Source organism: Dreissena polymorpha, chromosome 12 (assembly GCF_020536995.1).
Source record: "Dreissena polymorpha isolate Duluth1 chromosome 12, UMN_Dpol_1.0, whole genome shotgun sequence".
Classification (NCBI taxonomy): domain Eukaryota; kingdom Metazoa; phylum Mollusca; class Bivalvia; order Myida; family Dreissenidae; genus Dreissena; species Dreissena polymorpha.
In genome coordinates, this window is record NC_068366.1 from 75,272,077 (window position 1) to 75,284,968 (window position 12,892).

A 12,892-nucleotide genomic window follows, 5' to 3' on the forward strand; every position below is an offset into this window, starting at 1 on the left:
AGAGTGTTAACGAACAAATGTTAACGGACGGACAGACGACAGACAAAAACCGGTCACAAAAGCTCACCTGAGCAATCAGGTGAGCTAAAAAAATAACAACAATGGAACTTGGACTGGTTTGAAATCTTTCAACAATAGACAGTGAGAATAGCCACACAGAACAAGAATGAGTTTTAGAGTGGAATGCTTTAACAACTATTTCAAAGGTTAGTCTTATATTTTGTTTTGATTTTTTTTCAAATCATCAAATAAGATATTAAGATCATCTGCCATAAAATGCTTATGTATATGTTGCAAATAATTATAGTATTTTACACACATGTCTCATTATTTTTAATTTTATGTTAAACTTTTACTTGTTTACATCCGTATCCGAATAGTTTCAGTACGGATTTGACACTTACTATACATAGATCTTAAGTAATATGAGCATTTAACTCAATACCGTTACGTTTTTTTTATTGTCAACAAAAATTAGTGTAGAGAACGTTTATTGATGTAAGGAAGACTGTTCTTTGCGATGGAATTCTTTCACGGGAAAAATCGATCACTCGTCATGGTTATGTAATCCAGTCACATTTTACACAACAGTTAGAGTTTTAAAAGTTTTGTTTACTTTCTACGCAACGATGTCCGGCAAAAATAAATGGCCGAAAATGAAATTCTCAACGAATTCCAAAGTAATTTCAGCGAAAATAAAAGGCACTGGCGATTGGGAACGGCACCTAGGATCGTTGGGAACGGTAGATATGGAGATTGGGAAAGGTCCGGTGCTAAAATTGGGAAGCCTTGGCTAGACTTTGGGAAAGGTACTGTTCCCCAATACTACTTAAATAAGTAAAAAAAAATGCTGCTTCATGATCGGAGAGCTCTACGCTCTCACCACGCTTATTTTGAACATGCTCAAAACAAACGTAGCGGGATCGTGGCCAACAATATTCGGTGTATATATATATTGGGGCATCATAGTACGGTCAAAATAAAGACCATAATTTGCCAAATTGCTAGATTTAGACTCCGGTTGGCCTCAATTCGTCCTGATCTAAACCTTTTTTCTATTGTGGCATGAACGGGATGATCGTCGTTAAGTCGCAGCTCTGTTAGAACGGGGGGTAATGATGTTATCATAGCAAGGAGACAATAAGTGCTGCTGATGTATACAAAGTTTTTGGGTTGTATCATTTATGGAACAACCGTATGATGTCATTTAGTTCATACTAATTTATTAAGGCTCATTCAGGAGCGAAAGCCTAGGGCTTATTGAACTAGCTGGCCAGCATAACAATTAAAAAAATTATCTAAGTAAGAAATGGTATCCCAAACTCTTGAGAATTATTGGTCCTAAAAAATCATATTGAGTAAGCCATCAATAGCGCTATTAATTTGAAGCATATTTTATTTCAATTTTTGCCAGTCTGATTAAAACATGTCTTACTTACTGAATGAAATGTGAATGTAAGACCATCTCTCATGAAGCAATTAAAGCTTGAAAACATCAGTGCTTATCATACATTGTCTATCACTCATAACACTCTTCATAAAAGCAGTTCTTCTCTCAGACATTATCGTTACCCTTCTTCAACCTTATAAAGACACATCACAGAACCGAAATTGACATAACACTGATTGGGTTGTCATTGACTAAGCCTGTATAAACTGTACTGACAAATTTCAAACCATGCTAAAGGCACATGTAAGAAAACGTTGTTTCAAGAAACGCACCTCATAAATATATTTATAACAAGTGTTATTGACAAAGAAACTAATGATAAACTTAAAATGACACTAAACACAAGTTTATTCATTTTACTTCCAAATCTAATATGAGCAGGCATTTAGATGTTAAGTTATATAGTAAGTAGAGAAATGAAACTCTTAGCCATCCTGTGGTTATGGTCAGCCATGGCTAGATGGTTGCCAAAAGCTTAATGGTTGGGTTAAAATAGTAATAAGTTGACCTTTTTTTACCATGTATATTAGAAGGATACACGTCAGTCATGCCTATGGACAATATTAGTCGTGAGCTCCATTGATCTTATACAAGATTTGATCCAGTTAGAAAACTTGTTAATATCATTTATCGCAATATTTAATTCAAAACTGTAATTCATAATGAATTCTCAATTGACTACAGCAGTATTAATTATTCAATGGATTGGGTAAAAAAACAAACAAGGTCAGCTAAAAATAAACTTAAAGTTACAAGCACTTAAAAGCATTGGTAAAATTAATTACTGGAAAAATAGCTAGTGGGTGCAAATATGTATGAGACAGCTTAACATAAAGTGTATCTGATATTGTGCAGTTTTTTTATAATTGTTATTTTTAATAAGGCAAATCTAACTGCATTTATCTCATTAATGAAGATTTTTTCTGAACAGATGTAGGAAATATGTTTAAATGAGTTAAATAAAAAAAGCAAATATACACAAGGAGAACAATATTGCACTGAATGACAATTTATCACAAGAATATATCTCGTTTATCCCTTTGTATCTTTCCTTCAGTTTTGTGTCCTAGGCTTAAAAAAGTCCAGTCTGAAATACACAATCCAATGTCCATTAATGAATAACCTCCATCAAGGGGAGGTCTTCAATATAATTGAAAATCAGTCATGTTTTATCGAAACCCGCCGCAAAGTTATTAGAAAACCGTCCAATTTTCGGAAAAACTGACCAGCACAAGTTTCATTTTAGTAATGGCTCTGAGAGAAAATGTTAAGTGATATCCTAGGGGAAATGGGCTGACATTAAAATACAACATAATCTATCATATCTAACAGTATGATCAAACTGTTCCTAACTAGAGGGACCAATTTGGATGGAGAAGTGTTTTGAATAAAATATGTGTTTTTATCGGTTCTCCTTATTCACAGAATATGTATATTATGAAGGAATATGATGAAATTGTTCCGGAGATTTGAGACTACAAACCTGTCCTTTTTATATGCAAGACAAATATTAGACCAAAGTTTAATGTAACAAACTTTTGTAGCTTATTTTTTGTTGTTGAAAACTTCAAAAAAGAAATACTACTTTCAAGTTTGTATTTCCTTAACCCATTTATGCCTAGCGTCCAGAAAAAAGGCCTTGGCAAACAGCGTAGACCCAGATGAGACGCCACATGATGCGGCGTCTTATCAGGGTCTGGGCTGTTTGCTTTAACGAATTTCTATAAGAAATATTCTAAATATAGAAATAAATATACTAGACATCCCTAATTTTGGAAATCAATTGATCCAATTTAGAAGGATGGGAGAGTCCACTAGGCATAAATGGGTTAAAGAAATGTAATGTGCACTGCAGTAAGCACACTTAAGAGCTGAATTCTGTGGTTTAATATTGTCAACTGTGTCTACAGAATCACTAGTTTCTAGATTTTATAAACGTTTTAATTGTAAATGATCATGGTGTGTCCATTGAAACAAATTCTCAAAATAATTTGCTTTTTTTTTTAAGTGAATGCCATTATGGCCCTGATATGCTAAGCTGTATTCACAGAACACCTTTAGTAAAATACTTGCCCTAGTGACCTTGCTTTAAACAACACCAGACCCAGATTCAAACACTGCCTATATTTTGTAAATATGAAAATTGGAACCAAGTATCATGGAGATCAAATATTAAACAATTGGCTTCATAAGTGGGTAGAAGGTTTTTGTAAGATTAGACCAGGTGACCTAGCTTTTGGAAACACAAGACCCAGATTCATACTTGGCATAGATAATGTTAAAATTTGAAAAATCTAGCCATTTAAGTGGTAGCAAGGTTTAATTAGATTCCACCTGCTGACCTAGGTGGAAATACTGTTTTCAACAAAGTTTAATCAAAACTGACTCATCAAAGTGACCACTAAATAAGTAGCAAGGCTTTTCTAAGATTTGACCTTGTGACCTTCTTTATAGATGCATGTTACACAGTTAAAAATTTGCCTGGATATTTTAAAGATCAAAATTCTTAAAAAGTTTCATTAATACAACATTAAAATGTTGGCCTCATTAATATAACATTAAAATGTTGGCCTCATTAGTTGTTTCAATGTTGTTGTTTTTTAAGTTAGGCCTGGTGACCTAGTGTTTGACACATGTATCCCTGAGTCATAAATGCCTCCTTGTGCATGTGGTAATAAGATATTACTTAGAGTTGACAAAGATTCAAATAAATCTGAATGTAAGACTCAATGGGAAGAGCAAATGACTCTGAATGTGGTACTCAAAAGGAAGGGAAAATAAGTCAGAATGTGAGGCTCTATCGGAAGGGCAAATAACTCTGAATGTGAGACTCAATGGGAAGGGCAAGTTACTTTGAATGAGAGGCTCAATGGGAAGGAAAATTAACTCTGAATGTGAGACTCAATGGGAAAGACAAATAACTCTGAATGTGAGACTCAATGGGAAGGGCAAATGACTCTGAATGTGACGCTCAATGTGAAGGGAAAATAACTCTGAATGTCAGACTCAATGGGAAGGGCAAATAACTCTGAATGTGAGGCTCAATGGGAAGGGCAAATAACTCTGAATGTGAGACTCTAAGGGTAGGGCAAATAACTCTTAAAGTGAGGATCAATGGGAAGGGAAAAGAACTCTGAATGTGAGACTCAATGGGGAGGGCAAATAAATCTGAATGTGGGACTCAATGGGAAGGGCAAATAATTCAGAATATGAGGCTCAGAAGGGAAAATAACTCTGAATGTGAGGCTCTATGGGAAGGGCAAATAACTCTCAACGTGGAACTCAGTGCAAAAGGCAAATAACTCTGAATGTGAGGCTCCATGGGAAGGAAAAATAACTTTGAATGTGAGACTCAATGGGAAGGGCAAAATAACTCTGAATGTCAGTATCCATGGAAAAGGAAAATAACTCTGAATGTGAGACTCAAATGTGAGGCTCAATGAGAAGGGCAAATAACTCTAAATGTGAGGCTCAATGGGAAGGGCAAATAACTCTGAATATGGGTATCCATGGAAAAGGAAAATAACTCTGAATATAAGACTCAAATGTGAGGCTCAATGGGAAGGGCCAGTATTTTTGAATGTGAGGCTCAATTAGGGACCAAGTCACTCTTAATGTAAGGCTTTACTAAGACGGCAAGTAACTCTGAATGTGAGGCTCTATTAGGAGGGCAAGTTACTCTGAATGTGAGGCTCTATTAGGAGGGCAAGTAACTCTGAATGTGAGGCTCTATTAGGAGGGCAAGTAACTCTGAATGTGAGGCTCTATTAGGAGGGCAAGTAACTCTGAATGTGAGGCTCTATTAGGAGGGCAAGTAACTCTTAATGTGAGACTCTATTAGGAGGGCAAGTAACTCTGATTGTGAGGCTCTAATAGGAGGGCAAGTAATTCTGAATGTGGGGCTCTATAAGAAGGACAAGTAACTCTGGATGTGAGGCTCTACTAGGAGGGCAAGTAACTCTGAATGCGAGGCTCTAATAGGAGGGCAAGTAACTCTGAATATGAGGCTCTGTTAGGAGGGCAAGAAACTCTGAATATGAGGCTCTATTAAGAGGGCAAGTAACTCTGAATGTGAAGCACTATGGGCAAGGCAAATAAATCTGAATGTGAAGCTCTATTAGGAGGGCAAGTAACTCTGAATATGAGGCTCTATTAGGAGGGCAAGCAAATCTGAATGTGACGCTCTATTAGGAGGGCAAGTAACTCTGAATGTGAAGCTCTATGGGCAAGGCAAATTAATCTGAATGTGAAGCTCTATTAGGAGGGCAAGTAAATCTGAATGTGAGGCTCTATTACCAGGGCAAGTAACTCTGAATGTGAAGCACTATGTGCAAGGTAAATAAATCTGAATGTGCAGCTCAATGAGAATTGCAAACTGCTCTAATTGTGTGGATCACTGAGAAAGATAAAATTTTCTTGCAATCATCTGCACTTCACGGTGATAACATTGGTGATGTTACAATTTAACCACAGACACGTGGAAGAAGTTCACTCCACAAACTTATGACATTTAATGTTGACTGAACAGCCCACTGTCAATATGACAGAGTGACACCAGTGCACACAGACAGGCTTTCTGTTTGCAGTAGTTCAAAAATAAAGAGAATACTGACTCAGATTTGTTTAAAACATATTTTTGTTATCTGATTATAAGATGCTGCTTACATTGTTATTTTGCTGTCTAAATTCATCAAACAAAACATTACAGACAAGGACCTCAACACAATAAATATTTGTTACATAATTAATGGAATTATACCATAACTAGAAAAAAAATCTCCTAAAATGTCATTAACTGCTGCAAAAATTCACTTTTTCTATTATAGAAAAAGCTGTTTATCCAATTACGCAAATAACATCCGAACCAAATTAAACTTAATTTACAAACAAAGCCATTATCACAAATACAAATTCAATTTTGAAAAGAGAAAATCAATAGCCGCCAGATCAATTTAATTATTCCAAACAGAGTTGCTTTTTGATCTCTAAATCAAAGTTATTTTAATTGATTGTCATTACCAATCTTGCAGATTACTCGAAATGCATTGAACTGTCATTTTGTCTGCTTCAATTTGAATGAAAATCGTTAGACAATAATAACATTGGATATGATAGAATATAATGACTGTTCAAATCGATAGAAATTTATTTTTGCAAGATTTTCACAGCATCCTTAAGTGCCAGTTCTAATGTGAAAATCAATTCAGATTTTAATAAATGAACCGTGAATCAATAAGGTATTTTATTATACTTCTCATCTCGGATTTCATTGATTTTCACAATCATAACAGGTCGCAATTAAATGTTTATATTCAATTCCAAGTCGGCACTTTCACAATGCCCGCAAACCAAGTCCTTCTTTTATATAAACACAACTTGAAAAACGGCTTTACCTGCAAATCATTTTCGCAACTTTGGAAGTTCAAATGACCTTAATTGATCAATTGATTAACATTTAAATGTTTTCATTGGGAGGACTTGTAATTAAGGTCTTCCATTGATGGATTTAATTATGCTTGGATGAAATCAACTTTATTCAGAATAAGCCATAAAAATGGGAGCCATCAAACTTGTACCTTCAGAAACAAAACCCGTTACTGAATCATGCACTAATTGACATAATAATTTTTTTATTATGCTTTTTTATAACAGCTATAGATTGTTAATAATTTGAATCAGTTTCCATATCACAATGGCATTCTGGTGCAACAAACTATGGATATCTATAGGAAAGACAAATATATACCACAAAATACTTTATTGATACTTAAGGTCCAGTCTTATGAAAGATCTTAAGAAAGACTGAAGTTATGACTGAATTTTGTCAAGAAACCAGAGATGTGTTTGTCAGAAACACAATGCCCCCTACTGCGCCGCTTGATTTATTTTATTTTACTTTATCATTTGGCAGGTACAGATAATTATCTCCCTTTAAAGCTTATAACTTCCCTTGGATTTGTGTTTTTGACCTTTGACCTTGAATGATGACATTGACTTTGACCTTTCACCACTCAAAATGTGCAGCTCCATGAGATACACATGCATGCCAAATATCAAGTTGCTATCTTCAATATTGCAAAAGTTATGGCCAATGTTAAAGTTATCGGACGGAATCACTGACTGACAGACAGACTGATAGTTCAATTGCTATATGCCACCCTTCCGGGTGCATAAAAATTTATATTGTTCATCTATATTATCGCGGTACTTACCACTTAAGCACACATTTATGGCAAATGCAACTCACCAAACTTTGTTATTTTAAATGATGCAATTAGATTGAATTATAATTATAATCTTTTCATTGATTAGTGACAAACAAATTATAAAAAAAAAATTATTAAATGTTTTTTCTATAAATTACATTATTAATGTTCTTATTTAAAGTATGCGGCCATCTTGATAAATTAAAAGAAATCTTGCAGTAAATTGTTTGTCCTTGAATAAGATTCTTGTTCATTGAAAAAAACACTAAAATAAAACACAAATTGTTAGATTGTAACCTTTTATAGATATTAGAAAAGAAACATTGTCAATCCCCTTTGTTTAATATTAACTTTAAATCAGACAATCTTGCAAACAAAACCCACCTTATTTCTATAAATGGATGCAAGTTTATAGGAAAGTTGTTGAAAAATTTGTTGCTAAAATTCTTCTTATTGAATATTGGTTAAACAAGAGGGCCATGGGCCCTAAGGCGCTCACCTGAGACCATAAGGAACTAGCTAAATATGTGACTTCTAGAGTGTTCACAAGCTTTTTTACTATATAAATATCAGGACAAAAGACCCACCCCCTCTGGCGGCCATGTTTTTTTACCGATCCAATTTTTGAACTCAACCGTCGTATCCAGGAAACATATGTTCTGACCAAATTTCATAAAGATTAGGCAAGCAAGAAATGTGTCTTATTGAATATTCACATGTTTTCATTATGTGCATATAGAGAAAACTGCCCCACACCCTGGTGGCCATGTTTTTCAAATGACCACAACCATTTTCAAACTCGTCCGAGATTTCAAGGAAACCAATGTTTTGACAAAAAATTTGGCAAAAATTATTACTTCTAGAGTGTTCACAAGGTTTCTCAATAGCCATATAAGGAATACTGCCCCGCCCCTTGTGGCAATGTTTTCAAAGGACCAAAACCATTTTTAACTCAACCAACATATCATTAAGACAAACATTTTGACAAAGTAACATGAAGATTGGGCATCAAATGTGGCTTCTACAGTGTTCACAAGGTTTTTCTTCTTTTTGACCTAGTGACCAAGTTTTTGACCCAGCATGATCCAGTTTCGAACTCAGTCTAGGTATCATTGGGACAAATGTTTTGACCAAGTTTCTTAAAGATCTGACAAGAAATGTGGCCTCTAGAGCGTTCACAAGGCAAAATGTTGACGATGCAAGACGGACGGACGACTGACAAAAGGCAATCTCAAAATCTCACCATGAGCACATTGTGCTCACTGGTGAGCTAAAAACAAGAACTGACTCCATAAGATGAAATATGCCCCCAATATTAACGCTGTGATAGAAATTATGAGCATTTTTTGAAACCATAACGCATTTTTGAAAGCTAAGCGCGGACCCTAAGTTCAATGTCAAGGTCAAAGGGGTCAAAATGTGTGTGCATATGGAAAGGCCTTGTCCATAGACACGTATACCAAATATGAAGGTTACATCTGAAAGGACATAGAAGTTATGAGCATTTTTCAAAACCTTAACGCAAAGTGTGACGGACAGACGGACAGACAGACGGACAGTGCCATCCCTATATGCCCTACTTCAGAGGCATAAAAATACTGTTTACTGTTGGATGTTGACAATTTATATTGACCATGAAATGATAAATGAATGCCTCCACAATAGCGATACCATGAGAATACAGATGCTGACTATAGACTTTGAAGACTGGTACGTTTCTGACACAAAGAACATGTCAATGATTCTTAAGGGAGGTGCAATAACTGCAGGCATTATGTAAACATTAATGGATATTAGCACTTACAATTTACGCTTCTTCCAAAACAATGCCTGGTACTGTGATGTTTAAAAAGGTGGGTCCCATTGATCTGGTTATTTAAGTACACAGTAAATAACTTGAGATTGCCAAGCAATATGGTCCCCTACCTGTGAAACTCCACCATTGTCAGTAAAACAAATATAAAAAAAATAACTATATTTGTTGCCATATCAACCAGAATTCTTGACGTAGGAACAAAATGAAATGACGTGCATAATCTCCCTATTGCCATCTACATGTATCCATGTTTCAAGTTTCTTAAAAATTATAAAAAAACTTTTTAAGTTAATGCAGGATCCAGAAAAGTGTGACAGACTCAAAGGCAGACGCACAGAGCGAAAACCATAAGTCCCCTCCCCTGAAACCAGTAGGGGACAAAAATTGATTCTGATGCACCATTATGTCAAGGCCATCTAAGATGTATTTATGGGCTAAAAACATTTCTAACTTAGTGACAATTTCTGTGACACATTACAGGGACCATAGCAACTTTCAATATCCCATAGTTCCCTAAAGGAGGGGACAACGTCATTGAGTTACAAGGGCTATATCATATCGTTCAAAAGTAAACTAATTGTTCTGCAAGAAACTTTGAACATTAAAAAGGTGTGATGTTGTGGGGAATATGATGTTTGCCTTACACCGACAGGTCTCTGTGATGTTGTGGGGAATATGTTTGCCTTACGCGGACAGGTCTCTGTGATGTTGTGGGGAATATGATGTTTGCCTTAGGCCGACAGGTCTCTGTGATGTTGTGGGGAATATGATGTTTGCCTTACGCCGACAGGTCTCTGTGATGTTGTGGGGAATATGATGTTTGCCTTACGCCGACAGGTCTCTGTGATGTTGTGAGGAATATAATGTTTGCCTTACGCCGACAGGTCTCTGTGATGTTGTGGGGAATATGATGTTTGCCTTACGCAGACAGGTCTCTGTGATGTTGTGGGGAATATGATGTTTGCCTTACGCGGACAGGTCTCTGTGATGTTGTGGGGAATATTATGTTTGCCTTACGCCGACAGGTCTCTGTTATGTTGTCGGGAATATGATGTTTGCCTTACGCCGACAGGTCTCTGTGATGTTGTGGGGAATATGATGTTTGCCTTACGCCGACAGGTCTCTGTGATGTTGTGGGGAATATGATGTTTGCCTTACGCAGACAGGTCTCTGTGATGTTGTGGGGAATATGATGTTTGCCTTACGCAGACAGGTCTCTGTGATGTTGCGGGGAATATGATGTTTGCCTTACGCCGACAGGTCTCTGTGATGTTGTGGGGAATATGATGTTTGCCTTACGCCGACAGGTCTCTGTGATGTTGTGGGGAATATGTTTGCCTTACGCCGACAGGTCTCTGTGATGTTGTGGGGAATATGATGTTTGCCTTACGCCGACAGGTCTCTGTGATGTTGTGGGGAATATGATGTTTGCCTTACGCAGACAGGTCTCTGTGATGTTGTGGGGAATATGATGTTTGCCTTACGCCGACAGGTCTCTGTGATGTTGTGGGGAATATGATGTTTGCCTTACGCCGACAGGTCTCTGTGATGTTGTGGGGAAGTGTGATGTTTGCCTTACACCGACAGGTCTCTTTGATGTTGTGGGGAATATGATGTTTGCCTTACACCGACAGGTCTCTGTGATGTTGTGGGGAATATGTTTGCCTTACTCCGACAGGTCTCTGTGATGTTGTGGGGAATATGATGTTTGCCTTACGCCGACAGGTCTCTGTGATGTTGTGGGGAATATGATATTTGCCTTACGCCGACAGGTCTCTGTGATGTTGTGGGGAATATGATGTTTGCCTTACGCCGACAGGTCTCTGTGATGTTGTGGGGAATATGATGTTTGCCTTACGCCGACAGGTCTCTGTGATGTTGTGGGGAATATGATGTTTGCCTTATGCAGACAGGTCTCTGTGATGTTGTGGGGAATATGATGTTTGCCTTAAGCAGACAGGTCTCTGTGATGTTGCGGGGAATATGATGTTTGCCTTACGCCGACAGGTCTCTGTGATGTTGTGGGGAATATGATGTTTGCCTTAGGCTGACAGGTCTCTGTGATGTTGTGGGGAATATGATGTTTGCCTTACGCCGACAGATCTCTGTGATGTTGTGGGGAATATGATGTTTGCCTTACGCGGACAGGTCTCTGTGATGTTGTGGGGAATATGATGTTTGCCTTACGCAGACAGGTCTCTGTGATGTTGTGGGGAATATGATGTTTGCCTTACGCGGACAGGTCTCTGTGATGTTGTGGGGAATATGATGTTTGCCTTACGCCGACAGGTCTCTGTGATGTTGTGGGGAATATGATGTTTGCCTTACGCCGACAGGTCTCAGGTTCAATCCCCACTTAGTTAAAATTCAAGATCTACTTAGCAAAATACTGGCTTTACCCATGCAATGTACCAGAAAATGTCTGACTTAAATAGATTTTTTGTTGCATTCAAGCTAAATCAAATAGGTTTAAATTATTTGAAACTTCTCTATCCCATGTTTTCTTGTACAGTAGATTTAGCCTGAATATCAAATACGCATTCAGTCTAAATCTTCTTTTTTCTGGAAAATAGTACATTCCTTGGTTTACAAATTTTGAGATATGAGTAAAATGCAAAATTACGTTTAACCAAACAAAACTCCCTGAAGCTATTTGAGTCAATAAATTCCATAACTCAGAGCAATATTTGCTTACTTGGATATTTTGACTATATCACATAGTCTTCATCAGCGATGTGCTGGTCAGTTGAGCGAGTCACGTGACATAGGATGACACAATGACCAAGCTTCATGAGTATGATATTGAGTCGTTCTCCCCGCACTTGAACTCCATAGATGAACACATCAAATTTACATCAGAACAAGAGGAAGATGGTAAGATACCCTTTTTGGACACTTGTGTTCACGTGAACGACGACGGTTCCCCCAAGGTTACTGTTTACCGAAAACCAACACACACCGACCAGTACCTAAACATCAATTCCAACCACCACTTAGACCACAAATGGTCCGTAGTTAGGTCACTATTCCACAGAGCAGAGAAAATAGTCAGTGAACAACATGACCAAAAGTCAGAAATTGAACACTGCAAAACTGCACTAAGGGCCAACGGTTATCCAGAGTGGATGTTTACGATCCCCAAGAAGAAAGACAAAACACCATCTGATAAATCCTCCAACAAAAACCAAAAGATTAATATAGGTATGCCATACATCCGGGGCACGTCAGAAGCTCTGCACAGAACATTCAAGAAATATGGTGTCAACATGTACCATCGACCATATAACTCTATCAGACAACAATTAACTCACATTAAAGATAAGACCAGCACATTGAAGACTATGTTACATAGTCGAAATATTCAAGTAAGCAAATATTGCTCTGAGTAATGGAATTTATTGACTCAAATGTTGAATCCAG

General features: G+C 37.1%; 1 protein-coding gene across 5 annotated transcripts in view; it reads right to left on the reverse strand.

Moving 5' to 3' along the window:
• The window catches only part of LOC127853429 (DNA ligase 1-like), a 182,968-nt gene that overhangs the window by 56,708 nt on the left and 113,368 nt on the right, over nucleotides 1-12,892 (reverse strand). Inside the window, exon 1 of one of the 5 annotated variants that reach the window (XM_052387963.1) lies at nucleotides 12,168-12,675. The exons of the other annotated variants lie outside the window; for them this stretch is intronic. The gene's annotated coding sequence lies outside the window, so the exon portion shown is untranslated. Of the gene's footprint in view, nucleotides 1-12,167; nucleotides 12,676-12,892 lie in introns of those variants that run through there. 5 annotated transcript variants of the gene reach the window in all.